Here is a 14836-nt window from a genome sequence, read left to right on the forward strand (position 1 = left end):
TTACACTTCTGAAACCAAAGGTTTTCTCCTAGCCATTTGTAATTAATCCCCCCTTTAGCCTACAGAATTGATACTAGAAAATACTCTTCCCTTCTTGTAATAGCCGTTGTTTTAGGATTTGCCACGTTTCTCAATTCACCTGTATTGGATCTGATACTGTTTGACACGGTGACCAAAGTTGGGGAGATAATAAAACAAGACCTCCACAAAGTAGAGAAAAAACATACTTCGTTCTATGAGCACGAAACTAAACTGTGATGCACATCACAGAGCACGAAACTAAACTGTGATGCACATCACAGACAACCCACTAAAGACATTATAAAGACAAACCGCACCCATTCATGATACACCAAGCAGACAGAGCCCATTCAACGCAAGCACCAAGATGAACACTCACTTGCCTTCAGGTGAGAGGACTTGACTGCCCCATTTGTTAGTTTTATCCTAAATGTGCCTGGGAATTCGAGTGACACTCTGCAGGAGCTCTTCACCTTTATTCGAAGCAATCCTAGAACTTCCCATCCGTGTCTTTATGACCGGAAACGTAGGACCCGACGCCTACCGCAGCAACTGGGATCTTCCTTGATGTTTTCTTTCCAAAGAGGTGGCTCCAGACCTTAAAAAAAAAAACTCCTTGTCTGTGATTGAAATGTTTACTTTACCTCTTGAGGAGTAGGGGAAGCCCTTCAGAGCTGGAGACCAGGGCTGCATCACTAATTCCCTTGTGAAGAAAATGACAGAACCTGCTGACGGCCCCCCCCGCGGCCCCCCCCTTCTACCCCCGACCCCGGGGGCAGAGGCGGCCCGGCTTGCCCTACCTGGTTCGCCCGCAGGCAGTGCGGGGCCGGCCGGCCTCTGAATCAGGACCCGGGAAAACCCCACGGGGGAACTTTTGCAGACCGGGCGACGCGAGCCCGCGGCCGAACGGCTCACGCCCTGCTCGGGCCTCCCCACCCGGCCCAGTTCCCACCTCCGAACCCGGGAGACCCCCTTCCTTCTCCCTTCGGCAACCGGAGGGGACCCAGCCTCTTCCCTATAAGTCTGCAGGTACAACCTCCGGAGAGAGCACTAAGCGCGCCCGCCCGGCAAGACCGGAATGATCCCGCCAGCCCCGCCGACTCCCGGAACTCTGCCTCGGGCATCGCGGCCGAATCCCATCCCCTGCAGACGTCGCCCGAGCTCCGGCCGGGAAGGGACAAAATAAACGTGACCGCCAGATGGCGCCCGACAACCGGCGGGAACATTAGCGGGACGGATCCGGATCGCTGGCCGGCGAGGGCGCACTGCCGGCCGCCCGGATGCCCGACCTCGTTAAGTCCCGGCCCACCTCCGAGCTGGTCTCATGGCCACGGGTTACAAACTCCCAGCTATAGCATGTGTGTTTTTGCTTCCTGCCCACTAGTGGAGGTCACTACCTAGTTCTTCCCGCCACTGTGGTCATAAAGGCACAGCCCCAGTTCCTCTCTGCTTCCTGACACCTGCATGTGACAGGTTTCATGTGGCCTTACGTGGCCTGCTGTGCCTGTCGTTTCCTTGGGGAACTTTCAATGGCAGTAGCCTCTCCTGTCCTCACTCAGTCACCTCCATAAATTAAAATCCCGGGAGCACATTTTTACACAGTTGTAAAACTGACAAGAGGATTATTTAGCTTTTCGAAAGCTTTATGTACGTCTCAAAGGGACAGAGAAAGAATTCAGAATTAGAAGTTTGCTAACGGAAATGCTCTAAGAAAAGAGATTGGAGATTCATGGCACAAAGCTCCAAATACCCAACATTCCGAAAAGGTTACGGTGAATCCCAGTGAACAAGATAACACACTGTGAGCAAACAACCCAGTGCCTGCTTGCTTGCAGATTTTGGCAACCTACAGTAACATTTTCTTGAATATGCATGCCCCCCAGGCTTAATACTTCAGTCCAATGCTTTGAGAGCTATCTCCCTGTCTCCTTACTTGTCACAATGCTTCTGCTTTAACTGAAAGTACTTGGTGTGTTCACTGGCTATGCACCCCAAGGGAAGGACCCACTGAGTCCGGTAACAATAATGATACACCTCAGCACAACTTGGAGGCCCGTGCACAGGCATCCTGGGGACACTGTGATGAGGTCTGCATGCTGACACCCCTCAACAAGCCTACGCACACACATGCATTACACCACGTCCACAACAGAAAAGACATGTGATAGTCATGAGACACACAACCAGTGTATGTGACACACATTAGAGGCTTGTGGGAATAGAGAGAGGCGCTGAACTACCACACCAGGTATAAGGACACAAATGCACAAATGCTCCAGGGAGACTTGTGAGACAAGCAGGGGACAGGGAGGCCCAAAAGCCTAGTGTGTGGATATACACACAGGATCACACAATCATGCACGTGGACCGAGTGTGACAGGTGGTTTCAACCTGGCTGGGAGATAATCCCTGCTCTTCCCCATCCTAGCACCATCCCTGCAGGTTTGATGATGTGCCAATGGCAGCCAGAACAGGAGCCGGGTGCTCATCTTGCCACAACCTGCAGTCTCACACGTTTGAAGACCGAATGTAAACACTAAAGGTCACGTGATGGAAGCAAATCAGCCCAAGCCCTGGTAGCAGAAACCTATATCCGAAATGCCTGCTAACAAGGCCCAGGAATCACAGTCTGAAGGGGACAGAGTTGGGAGAGGTTATGGCCTCTACTGGAGGGTCAGTATGCGTTGAGGAAGTTTCAGGGACAGCGGATCAAGGATGGTTTGGCGAAGGGAGGAATTATTTCCCTGGATTGTTAGCCATTGTTTGGGAAGTTTGTATTTTACCCAGAGGGGTGAGGATGATCATGTAGCTGTGTTGTCATCCCAGGTGAGTCCTAAGTCTTTCCTCTTCCTGGTGTTTCTTGAAGTCTTTACTCCTGAGTAGACGGGCGTTTCTAATTTTCTATGTGCTGAACTGCAACTACAACAAAGACAATAAAACACATAGCTAAGTTAAATTCAGAAAAACAAACATGGAAAAGAAAGCTCATTGCTTAATTTTATAAAAGTTTCTTGACTGTCCGGCAGATCTCTCATTTCAACAGCATTTGGACTGAACAGACCCAGGGGCGCCCCTTCCTCCTGACTCTGACCACCCTCCAACCTTTTTTCCAGTCACAACCTTGGAACCACCCACTCAGCTCTCCTCGCCCTCCGGGACCAGCCAACACCACTTTCTGAGCTTAGCTCCTTGTTGCCGACCAAGCATGAGCTCCCAGATTCGTCACAATTACTCCGCCAGGTGGAGGCCGCAGTCACCCGCCTGATAACGTGCATCTGCCGCTCTCCCACACCTACCTGTCTCTGCGCTTCTCTTTTGACCCGACGCATCAGCTCTCGAGGGTGTGAGACATCGTTTCGCGAAATGGCCGAGGAGAAGCCGGAGGGCCCGAGCTCAGTGGAAAAGCCAAAAGCAGCGCCATGGCCGCGCCCTCTTCCAGGACGTGCTGAAGCCGTTCCAAGAGCAGTGGGTAAAGCTCAGGACGCCATGGAAGCCGCCCGGCTGACGGAGAAGAACCTGCACCAGGCCCTGTGGATCCGTAGGCCCTCGGTTCTCCCCGCGCAGACTCCACCTCTGGACTTCCTGGAGCCACTTCCTGGATGAGCAGGTGAAATTCATCAAGAAGATTGGCGACCACCTGACCAACCTCCGCAGGCTGCTCGGCCCCCAGGCTGGGCTGGGCGAATGCCTCTTCCAAAGGCTCAGCCTCAAGCACCACTAGGAGCCCCTGGAGCCCAGCGGCCTGTGAGTCCTTCTGGGGTCAGGGCTTCTCCCTGAAGCCTCTCCCTGAAGCCACTGGGCAGATTGTTAACCACCCTGGAGCCCTCTCCAAACCTTGGGCCAAATGGAAAAAATAGCGCTTTTTGCAGGGGAAAAAAAGTTTCTGTGAAGCATTGTAAAGTGACTGGAACTTTAACAGACAAACCAGGATGCATACAGGTAGCCACGTATGGGTTTCACAGTTACTATTGTGGTCTTATTCTCAGGATGCTCTTATCAGTCATGTTGTGTTGATATTCCTCCCTTGGGACTGTCTTTGGGGCTAATTTCAAAGCTGCATAAAATAATCAATATGACCTTTGGTTTAAAAAAATGTACTGTCCAGTTGAGCCCTCCTTGGAGCCTTTTATATAATCAAATACATACTTTTGTGTTGCCAAGGTGGACACGAACCCTTTATGTTTTGTTTTATCCAATATTGTTACTGCACACACAGCTCTCAGTGAGAAAAAACATCATTTTTTCCGCTAAATTTATAATGTTTTGAGAATAGCTTGTGTGGTTCCTGTATCCTGTAGGAAAGTAAGTTGCGTTTTGAAGACACTACCCTCTCATATCTCCTCTCAAGATAATTGTCTGGGTTGTAGCTGTAGCTGTACATGAATCTGAGCCTTGGGATCCATGAGAGTCGGAGAATCCACTCTCAGGAAACAATTCTTGGTTCAAAGCAGAGGGCTATTCTTTCCATAACTGGGAGCTCCTTGGGACAAGGTGGCCCATAAAGGGACCTGGGCCCCAAACTGCAAGACATATGAGATGCATCCCAGTGGGTGAAGGACCCACCAGGGTTCATTCTCTCACCATCCAGTTTTCTCTGCCTTGTCTTCATATCTGTGGTCACTCAGAGGGTCTGGCTGTGGCCTTTCTGCTCCACCCACCAAGCACTGTGTTCTGAGTAGTCATATGTCATATGGATGACAGAGATGTGGGTCCTGCCCTTGAGCAGGGAAGGAGCTCGTCATTAAGTATGGTACACATATGCGAAAGCAGGTGCATGCAGTGAAACAATTCTACTGCTATGACAGAAATGTATCCTGAGTTCATGAGTGAGAGAAGGGTTGAATCTTGGAGTCATGGGACAGGTGATCAGGGTAGTGTTCCCTGGTGTCTGAGAGCTTTGATTCTGGGGATAGAGCGGAATTCAAACCCTTCTAAGCTCTGCTGATAGTCCTGGGTCGGGTGACTCTGAGGGTGGAAAAATCAACCCAACCATTACAAGTCAATCAAATATACTCACGAAGAAGGGAAATCTCCACAAGCTGCCTGCAGAAGCCAGCTGGAGTCCTCTTTTCCAGAACTGGGTAATATCCCACCCAAAACAATCAGTGGGAAGTGAATGAGATACCCCAAAAGTCAAGAGACGGGTGAGTCCTCCAGATGAAGGGAGAAAGTGTAGCTTCCTGCCTCCCAAGCACTGTAAGGATGATTCATACACACTGCGGCACCCTGCCGTGTGGCAGAGGAGGGAGGGCTAACGTAACAGATACTGGTAACAACTTATTTCTGGCAAGGACTCCAGGCAGGTCCAGAAGTGCAAGGTGTTATCATGAAAGCTTCCAATATAATTGGTACTTAAGAGAATCTTCCTGGGATGTCTGGAGGCATGAAGTTCAATTTATGGCTGAGTTCTCTTTCACAAAGACTAATCTCCAAATGTCGCTCTGTAATTACGTAGAACAAGGAAACAGCATGTTGCCTGCACTCCGAAGATGTTTCTCCGATTTAAATTTACCAGTGCTGTTTGAGTTTAGGCTAATAGCTGAATAACTTTCAACATTCACTGCATTCCTAACACTCTTCTGGGTTTGTAGTTGTTTTGTAAGATTTAAATGTTCTTGATGACACTTGGGTAGATAAAAAGAAGAATTCTGTTACCTAGGGCTTAGGATGAGACAAGGGCATCAGGCAGGGCACACAACAGGCTGTACAGGGACACAGTAAGTAACCTGGGGCTGTAGGGAGCACCCTATACATAGCAGGTGGTCTGGGGCTACCTAGGTTTCCCAGGCTCCCCATGGATGACCTAGCTGGAATAATTTCATGGGGTCAGGGGCATACAGGCTGTCTCCAGTTGCCTGGTATCCTGGCCCTGGGACATAAGGGATGGTGTTCAGAGTGTGAGTGCCTGATATAGACAGTGATTGGTTGTGGTCTTAATCAGCTGTTGCTCTAAAAGAGGAAATGACTAGCATCAAGCCAGGGACTCAAAACTGAAATATAACTAATAAGGAGCTACTGTCTAACACAGGGAACTCTACTCAAAACTCTGTAATGGTCTATATGGGAAAAGAATCTAAAAAAGAGTGGATATATGTATACGAATAACTGATTCACTTTGCTGTACACCTGAAACTAACACAACACTGTAAATTAACTACATTGTAATAAAAATTTTTAAAAAGCAAAAACAAAACACTGGTACTGCCATAAGCACAAAACTTTAGCCCAATGAAACAGAACAGAGTGCCCAGAACTGGAAGCCAGTATATTTGATCAAATAATCAACAAGAGTGCCAACGCAATTCCATGGGAGGAGGACAGTCTCTCCAACAAATTACAGTGGATGTCTGCATTCAAATGAATGAAGTTGGACCCTTACCTTACACCACACCCAAAAATGAGCTCAAAATAAACAAGGACCTGACAGTACGACGTAAGCTCAAAAACTCTTAGATGAAGACATAGGGGAAAAGCTTCATGACATTGGATTTATAACTTCTTGGCATTGACGTGAAAAGCATAGGAAACAAAAGCAAAAATAAGGGTACAAACTTCTGTGCGAAGGACACAATCAACAGAGTGAAATGGCAAGCTACTGAATGGAAGAAAAGCATTTGCAAATCATATATTTGATAAGTGGTCAGTATCCAGATTATATAAAGAACTGCTAAAACTCACCAATAAGAAAAATTTTAAAGGGGTAAACATAGAGATTTTTACAAAGAATATACACAAATGGCCAAGAAGGCATGATCATTAATCATTAGGGAAATGCTAAACAAAACTACAGTGAGGGGACTTCCCTGGTGGTCCAGTGGTAAAGAATCCACCTTGCAATGCAGGGGATGTGGGTTTGATCCCTAGTTGGGGAACTAAGATCCCAAATGCCACAGGGCAACTAAGCCCACGCATCACAACTACTGAGCTCGTGCTCCTCAACTAGAGAGCCCACATGCTGCAAACTACAGAGCCCACACGCTCTGGAGCCTGCATGCCACAACTATACAGCCCACATGCCCTGGAGCCCACGCGCCACAACTAAAGAACAGAAAACCTGCACACCACACCTAGAGAGAAGCCCACGGGCCACAACTAGAGAAGAGAAAATCTGCATGCCACACTAGAGAAGCCCGTGCGCCACAACAAAGAGCCCACATGCTGCAACTAAGACCCGACGCAGCCATAAAAAAGAAAAAATAATATAAAATAAAATAAACAAAACTACAGTGAGAAATTATCTCACATCCATTAGGATAACTACTATTAAACATGAAACGGAAAATAGAATTATGTCAATGAGGATGTGGAGATACTGGAACTCTGTGGACGTTTGATGGGAGCATAAAATAAAGGATGGGAGCAGCCAATAAAGGAAACAGTTCAAAATGTTAAAAATAGATCGGGGACTTCCCTGGTGGTGCAGTGGTTAAGAATCTGCCTGCCAATGCAGGGGACACGGGTTCGAGCCCTGGTCTGGGAAGATCCCACATGCCACGGAGCAAATAAGCCCATGCGCCACAACTACTGAGTCTGCGAGCCACAACTACTGAAGCCCACGCGCCTAGAGCTTGTGCTCCACAACGAGAAGCCACTGCAATGCGAAGCCCACACTCCACAACTAGAGAAAGGCCGCGTGCAGCAATGAAGACCCAATGCAGCCAAAAATAAATTAGAAAAAAAAGCTGACCATATGATCCAGGAATTCCACTTCTGGCTATACACTGAAAATAACTGAAAACAGGATCTCAAGGAGATATTTGTGCAGTCGTTCTCACAGCTGCACTCTTTACAACAGCTAAAATATGGAAACAAGGGAAGTCTTCATCACCAGATGAATGGATAAAGATGTGTATATGCATACAATGGAGTATAACTCAGGCTTAAAAAGGAAAGGACTTCTGAAACAGAACACGTGATACGTGAAATGTGAGATTCTGGTAAATGAAGTCTTCAAAAACTACAAAAACTGTATGATTCTTCTTACATGAGGCAGCTGCGGCACTCAAATTCAAGGAGACAGAAAATAGTGGTTTCCAGGGGCTGGAGAAGGAGAGGAGTATGTGTTGTTATTTAATGAGTACAGGGTTTCATTTTTGCAAAACAAGAGGAGCTCTGGAGATTAGGTTGCACAACAGTGTGAATGTACCTCACGGTACTGAACGGCACACTAAAATACTTAAAAGATGGCAAGTTTTATGTGTGTGTATTTTAACACAATAAGAAGGAAAAAAAAAAACCCCAAAAGTACATAATATGTACTTCACAGTGCCAATCAGAGCAGACTTTCGGCTGAAGTCCTTTCCCCATTTGCTTCCTTCATAAGTTCTTTCTCTGGTGTGAACTTTTTGGAGCCAAATGAATGGAAGTTTTGGCTACAGACTTTCCAGCACTCACTGCACTCAGAAGGCATTTCTCCGGTGTAAATTCAACAGTGCTTAACAAGACCAGAGTTGTATGTAAAGATGTTCCCTTATTTGCTGTTCTTATAAGGCCTCACATCAATGTGAACTCGCTGGTGTGTACTGACTCTGGAGTTTTACTACAAAAATTTCCCACATTAGCTGCACTAATAAGACCTTTCTCCAGTGGGATTTGTCCAATGTCTAATGAGTGGAGCTGCAACAAAAGGATTTCGTACATCGATGCACTCATAAGGCCTTTCTCCAGTATGACTTCTCTGATGTCTAATAAGGGTGTAGTGGTACCTAAAGAATTTTCCACATTTGGGGCTTCCCTGGTGGCGCAGTGGTTAAGAATCCTCCTGCCAATGCAGGGGACACGGGTTCGAGCCCTGGTCCAGGAAGATCCCACATGCCGTGGAGCAACTAAGCCTGTGTGCCACAGCTACTGAGCCTGAGCTCTAGAGCCCACGAGCCACAACTACTGAGCCCATGCGCTGCAACTATTGAAGCCCACGTGCCGTAGAGCCCGTGCTCAACAAGAGAAGACACCACAATGAGAAGACCGTGCACCACAACAAAGAGTAGCCCCCGCTCCCCACAACTAGAGAAAGCCCACGTGCATCAAAAAAGACCCAACGCAGCCAAAAATAAATAAATTAAAATAAATTTAAAAAATGTTTTTTCCACATTTGCCGTACTCATAAGGTCTTTGTCCAGTGTGAACTTTCTAATGAATAATGAGTGAGGAGCTGTCCATAAGGAATTTCCCACATTCGCTGCACTTGTAAGGCCTTTCTCCAGTGTGGATTCTCTGGTGCTCAACAACTGTGCCTTTGTGGCTGAAAGCTTTCCCACATGCTCTACACTCAAAAGTCTTTTCACCACTGTGGATATTCTGGTACTCAACAAGCCTATGTTTGCAGGTGAAGGCTCTCCCGCATTCAGTGCACTCAAAAGGCCTTTCTCCAGTGTGAACTCTCTGGTGTCTAATGAGTGTGGAACAGTTCCTAAAGAATTTTCCACACTCACTACAACCGTAAGTTCTTTCTTCAGTGTGGATTTTCTGGTGACCAACGAGTTGGGACGGTCTAAAGAAGGCTGCACTCAAAAGGCCTTGGCCTTGTGTGAATTCTCTGGTGGTCTTTGAGGCCAGATATTTCTGTAACGAATACCCCACATTCTGAGCGCTCATAAAGCCCAGGCTCAGTGTGGACTTTCTGATGTTGCTCGTGGTGGGACTTTCTAAGAAAGGCCTTCCCACATTTGCTATGCTCATAAAACTATTCTCCAGTGTGGATCTTCTCTTGGTCAACAAGTGTATGGTTATGGCTGAAGGCTTTCCCACATTGAGTGCACTTGTAAGCACTTGGCCCATTTTGAAAGTCCTCTCCATCTGCAATGTCCCCATGTGGCTTTCCCACACCATGAAGAGGCTGGTGCTGGAGAGGGCCTGTGCTGGCTGGGAAGTCCTTCCCACCTTCCCTGCATGTGAAGGTCCTCTGTGTCATGTGGACAGTACAGTTTTTCACAAATGAAGGCCTCCCCTTGTCCTTTTAGGAAAGTTTCTCTCTAATGTGACATTTTTGGTGCTGGCAAAGCTTTGCCTCACAAGTGTATAGTCCTTGCCCAGGGTGCGTTCCACCCTGCTCAGCCAGGGACAGAATGTCTTTCAAGAGTGAGCTGCATGTCCCACAGGGCTGGGCGTTCCTGATGGAGGGACCTGGCTTTGGCGTCCTGGCCAGTGACACTTCTATAGAAACACCTTGCTCTGAGGCTGCCTCCTCATCCTGGGCTCCATGCCAACAACGTGCAACCAGAGAAATGCTGGTGAAGCATATTGACACTGGTGGGAGGAGCAGCCCCACCACAAATGTGTGTCACCCACACCTACGAATAAATACATAGGACTGATGATAAGCAACAGGGGCCAGAGCCAGCGAGAAGGCCTGCTGTGCAGAGCTGCGCCTGGGAAGCTCAGATGATGGGAGAGCCCTGACAGTAGGTAAGGACACAAGGAAGGGGTACAGTGCAGGAAGGAGAAGGGTCCCCAGCTCACTCCTCTGAAAATGGCTTTCCACAAGGCCATGGATGCTGGTGAGAAGTGAGTACTGGGTAGAAGGCTGTGTCCAGAGCCAGAGATGTCTGATTGTGACCCAGTAGTTGGTATCCAAGGACTGTTTAAAGATATGTGCAAATAGAATGGCCATTCATTAAAAACTCTACAAATAACAAATGCTGGAGAGAGTGTGGAGAAAAGGGAACCCTCCTACACTGTTGGTGGGAATGTTAGTTGGTGCTGTCACTGGAAAATACTATGGAGCTTCCTCAGAAAACTAAAAAGAGAAGTACCATATGATCCTGCAATCCCACTCCTGGGCATATATCCAGATAAAGCTCTAATTCAAAAAGATAAATGCACCCATATGTTCACAGCAGCACTATTCACAATAGCCAGGACATAGAAGCAACCTAAATGTCCATCGCCAGACAAATGTATAAAGAAGATGTTCTACATATATACAATAGAATACTGCTCAACCTTAAAAAAGAACGAAATAATACCATTTACAGCAACATGGATGCAGCCATAGATTATCATACTAAGTGAAGTAAGTCAGAAAGAGAAAGACAAATACCATATGATTTCACTTATATGTGGAATCTAAAATATGACACAAATGAACATATCTATGAAACAGACTCATGGACATAGAAAACAGACTGGTGGTTGCCAAGGGGAGGGTGTTGGAGGAGGGATGGAGTGAGAAGTTGGGGTTAACAGATGTAAGTTACTATACATAGGATGGATAAACAACAAGGTCCTACTGTATAGTACAGGGGACTATATTCAATATCCTGTGATAAACCATAATGGAAAAGAATATTAAAAAATAAAAGGATGTATATCTATGTATAACTGAATCACTTTGCTGCACAGTAGAGATTAACACAACATTGTAAATCAATTATACTTCAATTAAAAAAAATACAGGAACTTGTAACTTAGATAAAAAAGATATGTGCAAATGTCACAATAGCTTAAGTGTCGGTCAAATGTTGACAGCACGGCAAAGGAACAAATAGGAAGTGGAGACTACAAAAGTCAGGGGAGCCGAGGACTGGAAGATTAGAAATGACAATAGGAAAGAAAATGTAGAAATGAAGTTTGACCACTGTTCCTGGCATCACCCAGTGGTGGACAAAGGCCTGGCTTCCAGTGTGATTTGAAGCCAGCTTTGACAACACACCCTCTCCCAGCTCCTAAGCTCCAGAGCCACCTCTTGTTGGCACTGATGGAGTAATGTCCATCCTTTCAAGACACTCAGGCCCCTCTCTCTGCCTCATGGTGAGCACTTCTATGGGACCTGGCACAGACCAACCCAGGTGAAACACAGGAAAAGGGAGTGGACAGCATGCCCCCAGAGTGAGCCAACACATGATGGCCCCCATTCAAAAATCGCAAGAACTACAGTGGAGGGTCTCGCAGAGTCAGTGGTCTCTACAAGTAGTAAGCATGTATTTCTGCCACAGGCAGGGCCCCCAAAACGTCAGCAAGAAGGGGGAAGGCCTCCATGCATCTGAACAGAGTAACTTGACCAGGGACAGGCAAGGTTTCAGAGCAACATGGGATGGGGCTGCTTGGGGAGAGGCAGTACGGTGCACACAGCCTGGGAATGGCTCCCACACACATATGCTAGGAAACCAAGGAAGGAAGGATTACTCATGGTTTGGTTGGAAAAAACAGCCCAGCCCAGGACACTGGGGTGGGGGAAGGGTTATGAGGGCCTTACCTAGCCATGAGAGAAGTGCAAAGTTCTCCAGCATCACATGGTGTTACAGGTGTCTCTGAGCCTCATCAAGGAGCCCCCACTCCTCCTGAGAGAAATGTATGGCCACGTCTGTAAAAACCACAAGTCCCCGCCAAAATGGGGATGGTTCAATCAATGCACAGCTCATTTCTTCAGGGTCTTTACTCTTTCCCCCGACAAGTCCATTCCCTCCTCAACCTCCACACCCACTTCCCAAATGTGGAAGAGATACAATGTCCAGTGACACCAGTGCCTCTCTCTCCTTATTTCTACTGATCACTGTGTCCAGAACACATCTTTCCAGAGAAAGCTAGAAACTTGGGGTCACCTCTGACTCGCCCTTCCATCTCATCTCCCAGTCCCACGCTCTCCACATCACTCAATGTGCGCAGGTCTGTTCAGAACACAAACAGAAGGCAACCACTTCGCTACCTCCACGGCAGTGACTCTTGTCCAGAGACCACCAACGTCCACCACAGTCACTTCCCCCATGTCACTCTACCTCTACCTTCCCTCTCACACAGCATCTCCTGTGGCTAGACACAGCCAGTTACAACCTGGGTCAAATACCTGGCTCCTCTACTTCAAACCTTCCCTAGCTCCTACTTCCCTCGGATTAGAGGCCCAAAACCTCAGGCTGTAATTGAGACCTGATAACTGTGTGCCCCTACCCTCCACTCACTCCCCCCAACCATAATCCTATCACATGTAACAGACTTGCTGTTCCCTGAACATTCCAGCTCAGTCTCACCTCCAGTCATCTGGACATTCTGGATCCTGTGCCCACGACATCCTTCCACATCTTACTCCATCAGTTGTTGGAAATGGGAACAGCTCCATATAATCTGGGACTGAGTTCAAGACCCTAGGCCTTGGTGAAACCACAGGGACTTCAGACCCAAGGAAGGGAGGATGGGTGAACAATCTCAGGCCACCAGCATTCTTTATATGGGAGTGGCAGAACCATCAGGGTGATAACTGGGGTGGATGAAGGTCTGGCACATCCTCCATTCACCTGTACAGGTCCATAAGCATTTCTGCAAATGCCATGGGAACCTGTGGGAAGAGGGAGGCCAAGAGAAATGGGCAACCACGTTAGAATTCTACAGGCTGGGCTAGACTATCACCTCTGGCCTGCCCTGGAGCAAAATGGTCTCAGCCTGATGGTCTATGCTGTTTCTCTGACCTCAGTGTCACTATTATCAGCTGTGTGACCCTTCTTTAATGACTGAACCTCCCTGAGCCTCAATTCCTTTACTGTAAAATAGGGATAACAATGGTTTCTACCTCATAAGGCTGACAGTAGTATTAAACATAAGAGGACACACTACCTATCAGCTGTAACTATACATAAGATTCACAATTTTTCATGTTTTCAGTTCAAATGAAGGGACTGGGTTTTCAAAATGTGGGTTTGCATTGTTTCTGCTTTTTTTAAAAAAGTAGTTTTATTGGAGTATAGTTGCTTTACAGTGTTGTGTTAGTTTCTGATGTACAGCAAAATGAATCAGTTATACGTATACATATATCCTCTCTTTTTTAGATTTCCTTCCCGTTTAGGTCACACAGAGCATTGAGTAGAGCTCCCTGTGCTATACAGTAGGTTCTCATCAGTTATCTATTTTATACATAAAGTATATATATGTCAATCCCAATCTCCCAACTCATCCCACCCCTCCTGTTTCTGCTTTTTAAGGTTTTCAGAAAATGAGATATATAACATTCCACTAAATTTGCTAACACCTAAAGTATTACCAATACTACAGGTAAATTAAATTTCAAGCAATTTTTTATAAAGTGTTCCTATGTTTAATCTATTGAATGTCTTCATTTCTAACTGCCCCTCTACGTGTACATATTTAGAAGGATACTGGTTAACAGATGTTTTGATCAGTAAGTATGTTTCATACATTTTAAATTTAATGAGTTGTAGGGAGAGTCTGAACAGGCAGGTCAGGTACTTTTCCTTTTTGCAAACAAGACTGTTTCCTGTTTGCAAAGGATCCGCTCAAGTGCACTGCAGGAGTCCCTTGACTATAGTGCTCTCATTCCTCTTGCCCTGAGTGGTGGAAGAGGTGTGTCAGAAGTGTGCTTGTCTGGAAGCAATCTGCTCCACAAACCTGGCTATTTCTTTGTTCCACAGGGATTCTCCTCTAGGAGAAGAGCTGACCTGCAGGGCTCATTCTACACGACCTTACACCTTCATCTCCATCCAGGCCGGCAATTCATCACATCCAGGTATCCTTTTCTACAGACACAGGCCAGAGTAGCTCCTATGCCAGATATGCTCTTTTATGGAGAGAACATCAGGGATGATGAACCCTCTAATGCCCCAAACTCAAAGTCTCAGCTCTCCGGACACTCACTACAGGGCCCATCAGAAATAACAACCTTAAAAATCTCCCTCCTCGGGCTTCCCTGGTGGCGCAGTGGTTGAGAAACCGCCTGCTAATGCAGGGGACACGGGTTCGAGCCCTGGTCTGGGAGGATCCCACATGCCATGGAGCCAACTAGGCCCGTGAGCCACAACTACTGAGCCTGTGCATCTGAAGCCTGTGATCCGCAACAAGAGAGGCCGCGATAGTGAGAGGCCTGCGCACCGCG

The 14836-nt window shown here is 47.0% G+C and overlaps 1 long non-coding RNA gene and 1 pseudogene across 8 annotated transcripts in view; both read right to left on the bottom strand.

The window, feature by feature from the left end:
• Window positions 1–14836, bottom strand: part of LOC111170020 (uncharacterized) — a 42441-nt gene that overhangs the window by 19748 nt on the left and 7857 nt on the right. For 5 of the 8 annotated variants that reach the window (XR_016390816.1, XR_016390815.1, XR_016390814.1 and 2 more), the window contains exons 3-6: window positions 12984–13288; window positions 12215–12322; window positions 3318–3616; window positions 401–2940 (exon numbers count right to left, since the gene is read on the bottom strand). This is a non-coding gene — a long non-coding RNA (uncharacterized LOC111170020). The remainder of the gene's footprint in view (window positions 1–400; window positions 2941–3317; window positions 3617–12214; window positions 12323–12983; window positions 13289–14836) is intronic. The other 3 variants (XR_002643328.3, XR_016390812.1, XR_002643332.3) reach the window with 3 other exon arrangements.
• On the bottom strand, window positions 9091–10294 carry LOC149744542 (uncharacterized; annotated as a pseudogene).

The sequence above is a fragment of the Delphinapterus leucas genome, chromosome 20 (assembly GCF_059928025.1).
Source record: "Delphinapterus leucas isolate spDelLeu-1000000601 "Yukka" chromosome 20, BTC_Dleu_Yukka2, whole genome shotgun sequence".
NCBI classification, from domain to species: Eukaryota; Metazoa; Chordata; class Mammalia; order Artiodactyla; family Monodontidae; genus Delphinapterus; species Delphinapterus leucas.